We start from the raw sequence: 12424 nt of genomic DNA, 5'->3' as shown, positions 1-12424 counted from the left end.
AAAAGTAAAAAGCAAATCTCAGTCCCCTTTTTAGTACCAATTTATTTAGGGTAATAGGAAGTTTGGGTATCTATGAACATAAAAGTGGTATCAACATTATTGCTTATACTCTTCTTTCTTCTCTCTGGTTAATCCACTTAATCTTTATTCTTACTGTTTGACCCAGCCAGAATATACAGTGTTGAACAAAATTTGTCTCTGCAGCTAAAGTTCTTTCATAGCAATGTGTTTTATTTATAGTGGAAGTTGGGGATAAATTGCTCAGCATATTCAATTCATTTTACAGACTTCCTGGAACATACTGCTTACCTATTTTTAGTATTTACTTTTTAATACTTAAACTGTATATTATTTTCATCCAGATTTCCCTAATCTACAAAATGGGCAATTCTGTTTATGTTTTAAGTTATTTTTTGACAGCTTTATTGAGATAAAATTTACATGCCATAGAATTCATACATTTTAAGTGTACAATTCAGTGATTTTTTTTTTTTTAGTAGATTTGTGGAATTATCACTACAATTTGATTTTACACTTTCATCCGTGAAGAAAGAATCCTCATGCCCATTACCAGTAATTCCCCCTACCTACTCCAGCCCTAGGCAACCACTAATTTACTTTCTGTCTCTATGAATTTGCCAACTTTGGATATTTCATATAAATGGAATCATGTAATATATGACCTTTTGTGTTTGGCTTCTTTCACGTAGTATGTTTTTAAGGTTCATTTATGTTATACCATGTATCATTACTTCATTCCTTTTTCTTCCCAATTATCCATTATATGGATGTACCACATTTTGTTTATCCATTCAGAATAGATGTGTGTTTCCATGTCTTGAGTGTTATGAATAGTACTGCTATGAACATTTATGTGTTTTTGTGGGGATGTATTTATTTATTTAAAAAATTATTAACATTTATGAAATAATGGTTCTCTGCTATTTGTGTTATTTATTTATTTATTTTTTTTTTATTAAAAGATTTTATTTATTTATTTGACAGAGAGAGACACAGCGAGAAAGGGAACACAAGCAGGGGGAGTGGGAGCGGGAGAAGCAGGCTTCCCACTGAGCAGGGAGCCCGATGCGGGACTCGATCCCAGGACCCTGGGATCACGACCTGAGCCGAAGGCAGACGCTTAACCGACTGAGCCACCCGGGCATCCCTTTATTTATTTATTTTTTTAAGATTTATTTATTTGGGAGAGAGAGAGCACAAGCAGCAGGGAGGGGCAGAGGGAGAGGGAGAAGCAGGCTTCCCGCTGAGCAGGGAACCTGATGTGGGGCTTGAACCCAGGACCCTGGGAGCCGAAGGCAGACACTTAACCAACTGAGCCATCCAGGTGCCCCTATTTGTGTGTTTTTAATTTAGATTTTATTTTGTGATAATATAGTGGAGAGAAGCACTGTGCAGGGTTTTAGGGTTTCATGAAATTGGGGTTAATGTTATTTGCTGTGCAGCCTTAGGAGGGTAAATCTATGTCCTCTAGATTGGATGTTTTTGTCCCCCTGCAAAATTCATATGTTGAAAACTAATCCCCATTGTGATGGTATTTGGAGGTGGGCCTTGGGAGGTGATTAGTGTGCTCTTATAAAAGAGACCCCAGAATGCTCCCTTGCCCTTCCCACCATGCAAGGACACACATAGAGGATGGACCTCTTGTGGGTCAGGAAGTGGGCCTTCACCAGACACCTCCATATTGATCTTGGACTTCTCAACCTCCATAAATGTGAGAAATAAATTTCTGTTATTTATAAGATACCCACTTTATGGTATTTTGTTATAGCAGCCTGACCAGAACCATGAGAAATAAATTTCTTTTGGTATTTTTGTTATAGCAGCCCAAACAGACTAAGACAGTTTCCTTATCAATATAATGAAAAAGTTGGAGTAGATGCTGTCTATGATTCTTAGTCTGTGATTTATAAATCTGTTAATTTCTGTATGATCTTGGGGAAATTCTCTTTGCCTCACTTTTCTCATCAGAAAAAATGGGGTTACTAGCAAAATAGTATGTTGTTGTGAGGATGAAATAATATTCTTGAGCATAAAAAAAAATGCCAAGATGTATTGAGTTACCTAAAGTTGTGGCTATTTTAGTGTGTTGGGCCAAGAAAGCCTTAGGAGGGAATGCTTTGGCTGTGGCCTTGGAGAATCAGTGGTAGTAAATCAGTGATTAGTGGAGGAAGGAAAATTTACCTGCTAATAATAGATTTATTGAGTGCCTACCATCCTGGAGTATATTAAATACATACATTAGCTCACCGAATTCTCAGTCCTGTGAGTTAGTTTAAGGATTATGCTTGTAAGTGAAATTAAAGTAATTGCCTAAGCCACCTAGTTAGTAAATGACTGCTTTGGAGTCACACCTTGTCTCCAAGGCCATGATCTTTATTTACCACTGCACTAAACTGCCTTTTAGAAAGAACAGCTCTTTGGAACAGAATCCCATGGCAGAGAAGTTTTCAGCGGGGGAGGTCTTTGCTTGGGGAAAGGTAGGTAGTATTATTAACAGTCCTTATGAGGTATAAAAGAGGTGATCATTTTATGAATAGTTTTTCATGTGTCTTATATTACTTTGTTCCATTGATGGTGAAGTGACATTTTAGTGAACAAGTTAAAGGATTTGCAGTATGTTCAATACTGCTTTTGTGGTTTTGTAGTTTAAAAAAAAATACATTACAGTGTACATTGTTTTTTTAAATGAGATTTTTAGTATGATGGAAAATAACTCTTTTACATGTTCCACTGGCTTCTTTCTACCGGGTAATACTGTAATTCCATTTTTGAGTAGTTAACTTAAATACTTGAGTAGTTAACTTAAATACTTTTAAACATTTTTTAGTATGATTTTTTACTTTTTTCCAGTGTGGTGTTTGGTATGTGCCTTATATTGATATTATATAAACAAAAAAATGTGATAGTGCCAAAATCTCAGTTCGTGTTATATGTATATTTCAGTTGAACAAAAGTTCTCTTGTGAATGTGTGGTATCCAACATATAAACAATTGGATACTAAAAATTAATTTTTATGCCAATTCTTTGGAATTAGGAATCTGATGATACATTGAACCTTTGTTCAAACCCATTAGACTGTTAATATCTGGGATAGATACTGGATTTTGTCTGAGATCAGCTCAGTGGAAGGCATGTATGTCTTTGCCAAGGATAGAGGAAGAACACGTCTTTCTAGGGTAAAGGTTAGGAGAGAAGAGGTTTGGTGATTACCCAGAGAAATTCTGAGATGAAGAGAAGGGCAGGAGATCTATAGCAAGCTGAAGAGGGATTGGAATCTAGAAATGAGAGTTTGTAAAGTTATTATGGCTGGACGTGCTTCTTCCTCTGGTGATAGAGGGAGACCTACCCAGCCAGGTGGACTCGATGGGCATATTCATTGCCCTGGAGAAGGAAGTGGTCCAGGCTTCTTGGAGCTCAGGAAGACTGAGATGCAGAAACCATGCAGGTAGAGAGCTCATCTGAGAGCTTTGGAAACCTATAAAGAGGCTTTAGCCATGGGATTCTCTATAGCTGGGGATGCCAGAAATACCTTTACCTTCCTGGAATTCTTCAAGCCTGATTCACTTTACTAAAACAGTATTTCCTTTTCTTGCTCTTCCCCACTTTTGGTGAAGAAGCAGCCAAACTCCTGAGAATTTATCACTATACAGACAAGAAGAACCAAAGATTTGAAAAGTTTATATAGTTAAGGAATTTTTATAGTTGGGCTTTCAAAAAATGGAGGTTTGCATCTGCTAGGGGTTTGGTAGAATAGCTAGAGTTGTGGAGAAATCCTTAAGGAACTGACTTCCCTATGTTTCTGACCTTGTAGATAACAGTGTCACTGGCTGCTTTGGAAAAGGGGCAGGGCAAGAAGGGTGGTGTAGGAGTAGTTGCTTGTATTGTTTTTGAGGAGAGTAAAGTGGTGTCCTATTATTACCATTAACAGTAGACTTGAATTTTTGAAGTTTAGTTATAGTATAGGACTTTTAATGTCCCACTGAACTTAATACAGATTTTTTTTCTGTCTTTTGAGGTAGATTATTGATATTTTCATAGCAAACTCAAAATATTTCTCTTTCTAACCTTTCTTCCTTTTTCCTTTCCTTTCTTCCTTTCTCCCTCCCTTACTGAATAAACTAGGTCCTGATGCATTTGTAAAAATGATACTATACAATGATATTTTAGCTTTCAGTTTTATTTAGAGAAATTATAGTTTTGGCTAGATGTGTATTATGGTTAACCAAAGTTAACCATTATTTTATCACTTTTATTTAAAATCTATTCAAAAGGATTGTTCATTCATTTAGAATTGTCAATGTTATTGTAAAACCAGATTAATAATCATACACTGGCATAACGAAAAATTACGTAAATTTTCAACTCTTGATCTGCTTCACTGTTGTATTATTGTAAAGTTGGATAATGTTTATTTCTGCATAATTTTATATATGGCTATGTAGAGTGATGAACCCAGTTAGATAGTATCTATATGTGTGCTTGTTTTCATCTCCAAGATTGCTTTTACTTCATAACAGTTGAAGGTATTTCTAATCTGAATTTAAGGACAGCTGTAGTATTTCTTCTGGAAATGCAGGCTAAGGAGCTAGCATTCTGATTTTGTTCATTGCCATTATGTGTCTACATGATGTAGACTTATTAGAGATGATTTAGTTAGCCTTAGGCTATCCTAATGGGTTTTCACTGGTTGTTAAAGCTCTTTGAAGAATCTAACTAAATTTTCCAAATAAACTGGTTGATTTATACTTATTGAGAGAGGAGTTCCAGTGCACCCACTCATATCATCAATTACAATCTGTTAGGAAGTGTAATTTGCCCAGTCTTGATTAAAAGGCTTGCAATTCTCTTTTCCTCATGCTCAGCGCATCCTCTGCTGCCCTCTAATGGCTGCCCATAGGTGGTACCATTGATGTCCTTCTAACCACCACCACGGACCTGCCTTTCTCTAGCATCCAGCAGTTCATGTACCTGCTGGATCTGTGGGAGACTGTCCCAGTAGAAAGAAACTGGGAGGAGCTGCTTTGAAGGAAAAGCATGCACATATGATCCTTTGATTGCCCCACACTTGGAATAATGTTAGGATTTATAGGGTGTTTGTTTCATATATTTCTTCATTTGTTTATTTATACATTCATTTATTAGATTTTTTTGAATGCCAAGTCTGTCTAGCTAGCACCTAACGTTGCCTAGATCTGTTAGGTGCTTATTATAGTTTTGTTAAATGAGGAATGAATGAATGAGTAAATACAAAGATAAATCAGAGATGATCTCTGGCCTTGGGGAGACAAGATACCAATTTACCTATTTGGCTGTCCAAATTTTCCTCTTTTAATGCTCCAAGATCTTGGGAGATGTTCAAAGTAGAAGATGGATACAAATATTAGTTGAAACTTAGTCTCCTTTACATATCTAGTTCTTAGAATTTGTCATCTCTAATTCTAAAGATCTGTTATTTATTTTCCCACTTGTATGATGTACTTAGAGTAGTGAAATTCATAGAGACAGAAGAGAATGGTTGCGGGGTGGGGAAGGTGGGTTGAGGCATGGGAAAATGAAGAGTTGTTTAATGGGAACAGAGTTTCAGTTTTGCAAGGTGAAAAAAGTTCTGGAGTTGGTTGGGGTGATGACTGCACAACAGTGTGAATGTACTTTATAAGGGCTCTGTTTTAGGTAGGATTATTTTGTAGCCAGGAGTGGTAATAATTGACTTCAGTGTTTCTTGCTTTTGGTTGAAGATAACATGCAGTCATGGTTGCACATTTTTCTTTATATTCACTTGACTCCAAGGCATCTCATCTGCTATAAACTCTGACTTTCTGCCTCTTTTATATTTAATAAATTGTAATAAAATGGGTCATTTTAAATGACCATATGTGAAATATGACATGTTTTTGTTAAGCATGTTGTGAATTGTTTAATTCTTCCATTTCTTTTTTTTTTTTTTTTAAGATTTTATTTATTTATTTGACAGAGAGAGACACAGCGAGAGAGGGAACACAAGCAGAGGGAGTGAGAGAGGGAGAATCAGGCTTCCTGCTGAGCAGGGAGCCTGATGCGGGCGGGGCTCAATCCCAGGACCCCGGGATCATGACCTGAGCCGAAGGCAGATGCTTAATGACTGAGCCACCCAGGCGCCCCTAATTCTTCCATTTCTTAACTTGCTTCATGTAGCAAGTTTTTAAGAAAATTATTTTCCTTGCTTTATTAATTAATTAATATCAGGTAAATGTTCATCATTGCCTTCTTTTCTTGTTTGAGAATATGATCCACTCAAATATATTTAGGTTGAATAAGCTTCTTGTGAATAATAATGGTTTATCTCTGTCTTACTGGAGAAGAGCATGACCTTTGTATTATGTAGCATTTTATTGTGGTGATGGTAGTGGATGGTTGTATTTTGCAAGATTTTCTTTATTTTTGTGTTTTGTACATTATTTTAACTATTCTGTGAGTTATAGGAGATAACCAGAGATAGGCAAATTTTTTTTATGGCTGTGCTAATGAGTTGAAAAATCTAAAGCAAATAACTTTGGAAAAACTATTTAATTGGAACTAGTAGTACAGTAATCATTTTTCATTACCCATCTCTTTTGTGATGGCAATGAAAGATTGGTGGAAAGGAGACTCTAGAAGGGTAAACATCACAGCTTTCTTTTTTTTAATTTTTTAATTTTTTAAAGTTTTTTTTTTTAGAGTGAGTGCAAGTGGGGGGAGAGGGAGTGAGAGAATCTTTTTAAAAATTTTTTTATTTAAATTCAATTTAGGTAATATATACTGTATTATTAGTTTCAGGGGTAGACTTTAGTGATTTATCAGTTGCATACAACTCCTAGTGCTCACCACCTCAAGTGCCCTCTTTAATGCTCATCGCTCAATTACCCCATCCCCCACCCACCTTCCCTCCAGCAACCCTCAGTTTGTTAACTACAGTTAGAGTTTCTTATGGTTTTCCTCCCTCTCTGTTTATTTTATTTTATTTATTTATTTTCCTTCCCTTCCCCTCTGTTGATCTGTTTCTTAAATTCCACATATGAGTGAAATCATATGGTATTTGTCTTTCTTTGACTGACTTCACTTAGCACAATACCCTCTAGTTCTATCCATGTCATTGCAAATGGCAAGATTTCATTCTTTTTGATGACTGCATAATATTCCATTGTATGTATATGTGTGTGTGTGAATAAATATACATATATATATACACATACATATCACGTCTTATTTATCCATTCATGTGTCAGTGGACATCTGGGCTCTTTCCATAGTTTGGTATTGTGGACATTGCTGCTATAAGCATTGGGGTGCATGTGCCCCTTAGAATCACTGTGTTTGTATCCTTTGGATAAATACCTAGTAGTTCAATTGCTGGGTCATATGGTAGTTCTATTTTTAACTTTTGGAGGAAACTCCATACTGTTTTCCAGAGTGGCTGCACCAGTTTGCATTCCCATTAACAGTGTAAAAGGGTTCCCCTTATTCTGCATCCTCACCAACATCTGTTGTTTCCTGACTTACTAATTTTAGCTATTCTGACTGGAGTGAGGCGGTATCTCATTTTGGTTTTGATTTGTATTTCCCTGATGCTCAGTGATGTTGAGCATTTTTTCATGTGTCTGTTAGCCATAATCTTAAGCAGGCTCCACACTTAGTGTGGAGCCTGATGCGGGGCATGATCTCATGACCTGAGCCGAAATCAAGAGTCAGACACTTAACCGACTGAGCCACCCGGGTAGGTGCCCCAGCAGCTTTCATTTCTTGGCTGCTTTACATTTTATCCATGAGGTCATTTGAAATGGCCTATATTTCTCATTAAGCTACTTTTTCATCACTTTCAACATATTCTTTAAAAAAAGCTGTTTGATTTAAAAAAAGTCTTAGTATTTTGTCATGCTTGGATGGTTCTGTAAAGTAATGGAAAGTTTGGATAAAACATCCATCTCTCAGGAGACAGTGACAAAAAAATAAGACTGCTTCTAGATATCATAGTGTGTCAAGGTAAATCTAGACTGGAGACTCAGACCATCTATCTTTTTCACTTTGAATATATGGAGAATAATACAATGGTGAAAAATTTGGCATTGTCGGTATACAATCAATAACATGACTTGTAAAGCTTGGATAACACAGATACTACTTTAAGGGTCAGCTGCAGTCATCATTTCTTATGCCTTGTGGGATCTTTGGAATTCCAGATGGTCTTTTCTCTTGGGTACTGGTTAATTGGGTTTTAGTGTGGCAGTGGTTTAAACCTTAAGTATTGATGGACATTTTCATTCAGAATACATGGCAAAAAATTTTAAAAAAAGCATTAAATGATTGCAGACACCATCTACTAAACTCTGAATTACGGTTTTGTTCCTATACCAAGCAAGTTTCTCTATTGACTAAATGAGAAGGATATTCTAGCTAACTTAAACAGAAAAGGGATTTATTGGAAGGATGTTATATAGCTCACAGAATTGATAATAAGGATGGAGAAATAGGCTCAGAAAATAGGAAGGAACCAAAGGCAATTGAGAATTGGTCTGTGCTCATGCCAAAGGAAAAGTTTAATTAGGAAGCCAGTTCTGTTTCTATGATTAAGTTGTTCCTGTATCTGTATTACCCCTTCAAGGTTGAAATTCCTTTGTGGCAGTATCCTATTGACAACCTAGAGCAGCAGTTCTCTTGTTTCCAGCTTATAGGGTGGTCTCTTAGGTCAAAACTGTTTATAACGATTCTTATATCACTTGCCATTTGCACTGTTGATTGTAGAAGCAATGGTAGACAAAAGTTATGGTGCCTTAGCATGGATTAAGGCAATAGCACATATGTATATCTCATATATATATATATTTGTGTGTGTATATATGTTATATATATATATATATATATATATTAATTTTGTATATAGTTTAGAGCTCCATCTTGTTCATTTGGCCAGATGTCACTGGATATTTTCAGAGCTGTTTTATCAGTAAGTTGATAATGTAGTGTGAGAATATCATTACTGGAATATATTGCCTGGGTATGAATCCTAACTTCCCCACTTAACTAGCTGTGAGATGCTGGGCAATGTTTAACCTGTCTAAGCTCCAGAGGAGGATTAAATAAGTTAATACAAATAAATAATTTAGAACAATGTATGGCTTATAATAAATATTTAGTAAATGTTAATTTTCATTATTATAATTATTGTTGGGGAGGAAAAATTTTTCTCTGCCTTTGAAGATTCTTTAGTCTAAGAATTTTTTTTTTTTTTAAAGCTTTTATTTATTTATTTGAGAGAAAGAGAAAGAGAGCACAAGCAGGGGGAATGGCAGAGAAAGACAGAGAAGCAGGCTCCCCGATAAGAAGGGAGCCGGATTTGGGGCTTGATCCCAGGACCCTGGTATCATGACCTGAACAAAGGCAGATGCTTAACTGACTAAGCCACCCAAGTGCCTTGGAGCTGGTCTGAGAATTAAATTGACATGAGACAGATTGACAGGAGAAAATCAAATTAATTACCTATAGGGAGTCCACATAATTATGAGATTCTAAAGACAGCCGGACAAAATGAGGTATATGGGTCATCCTGAACTTAGGAAAAGGGGTAGGAAAGCAATTCACAGGAAGATGAAAAAGAGTAAATGTTTGGTAAACAAATGTTGGGCCCTATAGAAACAATAGGAACAATAAGTTATAGAGAGGACTTTAATCAAAGATCAAAGTTTGCTTAAGTTCCTCCCTGTCTACTGCTCTGAGTTCATATTATAATGTGGTTTTCTATAGTGATAGCTCTCTTCCTGGAGCAGGCCCTTTAATCTAAGTTCTTTTAGGCATTTAGGGGGAAGGTCAGAGTTTCTGTGTCTTTTGGGCCTTGATTATTTTTGTTTTTAGCTCAAAATAATCTGAATGTCCAAGTGGCGTATCTGGGGACAACTAATTCACTCTGAACCCCCACATTATCAAGTTTTCAAATCTGGTCTCTGACAAGGTGGTCACAAGAGAAGGGACCATAGATATGAATCTGAGCTGTTTGGTTTTTGTAGAGCTGGGTAACTGATTCATCAGGTTAAGGTAATTGATCTGGAAGTATGAACTACTGGTTTTATTTATTATTATTTGTTTGTTTATTAAGATTTTATTTATTTATTTGACGGAGAGAGAGACAGCAAGAGAGGGAACACAGCAGGGGGAGTAGGAGAGGGAGAAGGCAGGCTACCTGCTGATCAGGGAGCCCGATGCGGGGCTCGATCCCAGGACCCTGGGATCATGACCTGAGCCAAAGGCAGACGCTTAACGACTGAGCCACCCAGGCGCCCCTATTATTATTTTTTAAGATTTTATATACCTGAGATAGAGTGAGAAAGAGTGAGAGAGCACAAGTTGGGGGGAGGGCAGAGGGAGAGGGAGAAGCAGGCTCTCCACTGAGCAGGGAGCCTGCTGTGGGGCTCCATCCCAGGATCCCGAGATCATGACCTGAGCCAAAGGCAGACACTCAACCGACGGAGCCATCCAGGCGCTCTTGCTACTGGTTTTAGATTTAAAATGTATAATGTGAGCTTTTCCATCATGTTTCCTACTAGTTGTATGTCAGCCGGGGCCAATGTAGAACAAAAATGAACAAATTGCAAACAAATATTCAAGAATAAAACTTGAAAAATATATCCTATTTAGTTTGATAGTGATTTTTTCTTTGTAGACAGGTACAAATAATGGTAATTTTTTTTGTATACACAGAAGCTGTAAAATAATATATTTCTTTAAGTAATCTTGTTTAGTCATTATTTGACAAATATTAAGACCACATCTTTTTTTGTTAATACCTGAGTTTTTTTCCTTAAAAGACTTTTTTTTTTTTTTAGGGCAGGGCTATGACTTGAGTTTTTAGTTCCAGCTGATAACACAGTATCTGAAATGGGATACATTCATAGCTAATTTTTGCTGAGTAAGTAATATATTTTCATATGGAGTCACATTTTCTACTCTGCTTGAAAATTATTTTCAAAAGAGTATGCTTTGTGGTGACTATAGTTTATAATACTTTATTGCATATTTGAAATTGCTAAGAGAGTAGGTCTTAAAAGTTGTCATAAAAAAATTTTGTAACTATGGTGAGGGATGTTAACTAGACTTACTGTGATCACTTTGCAATGTATGCAAATAGTGAATCATATTGTACACATGTCAGTTATATCTCAATTAAAAAAGGGGGCTGTTAAAAAAATGAGTATGGCTTCACTAAATACAATGCAAAGTCGTGGGGTATTGCAAGGAGCTGTCACAGTATATTGCGATGGTGGGTCACTGTGAGGTGGGATGGGGAAGGGAAGGATAAAATGTGCTGGAGAATACTCTCAGACATGCAGCTAAGTATAGGTGGATAATATAATTGAACCTTTGATTTTTTTGTTTTGTTTTGTTTTAAATGTCCTGCTCTCCTCAAAATCCTGTTTTATTAGTATACCGGGCTGGCTAAGCCTCCAGATGCCTGCACAAGACAAGAAACTGTCTTGTCCTTAGGCCTTGCTGTATGAATATTTATTGTATTTTGTATTTAGGCATAACCCCTGGCTGTGGCCAAGTGAACACTAGAAAACTAAACCAAGAACAGTTAATTATAGCTTGATAGGAAGAGATCATCAGCTGGGTTAATCAAATTTTTCCCTGGAGATTTAAAAAAAAATTCAGAATGTGGAGAGATGGAGACGGTAACAGTGGGGACAAAAATTGAAACGGTCTATTAGGAAATATATTGAGGTAAACATAAGATGTGTTACCATGTGATATGGAGAAGCAAAAATATGAGAAATTAGAGATAGCCATTTAATAATAGTGGAACCGAAAGAGTCAGATATTTGGAATTAAGCTGTATAATTAATAAGGAGAGCACTAGAGAAAAGATTGCCTCTTTGAGTAATTGATTCAATCCTTTATTTAACAAGAATTTATTGAATTACTTACTGCTATGTACCAGACACTGTTCTACCCCAAGAGTACTGCTCCGGAAAAGAGTTAAGCCAGTGGGGCGCCTGGCTGGCTCAGTTGGTAGAGCATGTGCCTCTTGATCTGAGGGTCCTGAGTTAGAGTGCCATGTTGGGCGTGGAGCCTACTTAAAAAAACAAAACAAAACAATAACAAACAAAAACAGTTAAGCTAGTGATTCTCAACCAGCTGTGATTTTTGCCTACCAGAGAATATTTGGCAATGTTTAGAGACATTTTGGTTGTCACAGCTTGAAAGGGGGAGTGCTATTTGTATTCTAATGAGTAGAGGCCAGGGATGCTGCTAAATGCAATGCACAGAATAATTCTTAAAAAAATAAATAATCTGACTCAAAATGTCAGTAATGCTGAAATTGAGACCCCCTGGGATAAGCCATCATAAGTATGTATTTCACAGAATAATTATTATCTTGTAGTTAACATTTAACTTTCT

The 12424-nt window shown here is 36.5% G+C and overlaps 1 protein-coding gene across 7 annotated transcripts in view; it reads left to right on the top strand.

The window, feature by feature from the left end:
- The window catches only part of SESTD1 (SEC14 and spectrin domain containing 1), a 155929-nt gene that overhangs the window by 42503 nt on the left and 101002 nt on the right, over positions 1–12424 (top strand). The window contains exon 1 of one of the 7 annotated variants that reach the window (XM_078071046.1): positions 1327–1345. The exons of the other annotated variants lie outside the window; for them this stretch is intronic. The gene's annotated coding sequence lies outside the window, so the exon portion shown is untranslated. Of the gene's footprint in view, positions 1–1326; positions 1346–12424 lie in introns of those variants that run through there. 7 annotated transcript variants of the gene reach the window in all.

This window comes from Halichoerus grypus, chromosome 4 (genome assembly GCF_964656455.1).
Source record: "Halichoerus grypus chromosome 4, mHalGry1.hap1.1, whole genome shotgun sequence".
Taxonomy (NCBI): Eukaryota; Metazoa; Chordata; class Mammalia; order Carnivora; family Phocidae; genus Halichoerus; species Halichoerus grypus.
This window is presented reverse-complemented; position numbering and strand designations above follow the sequence as displayed.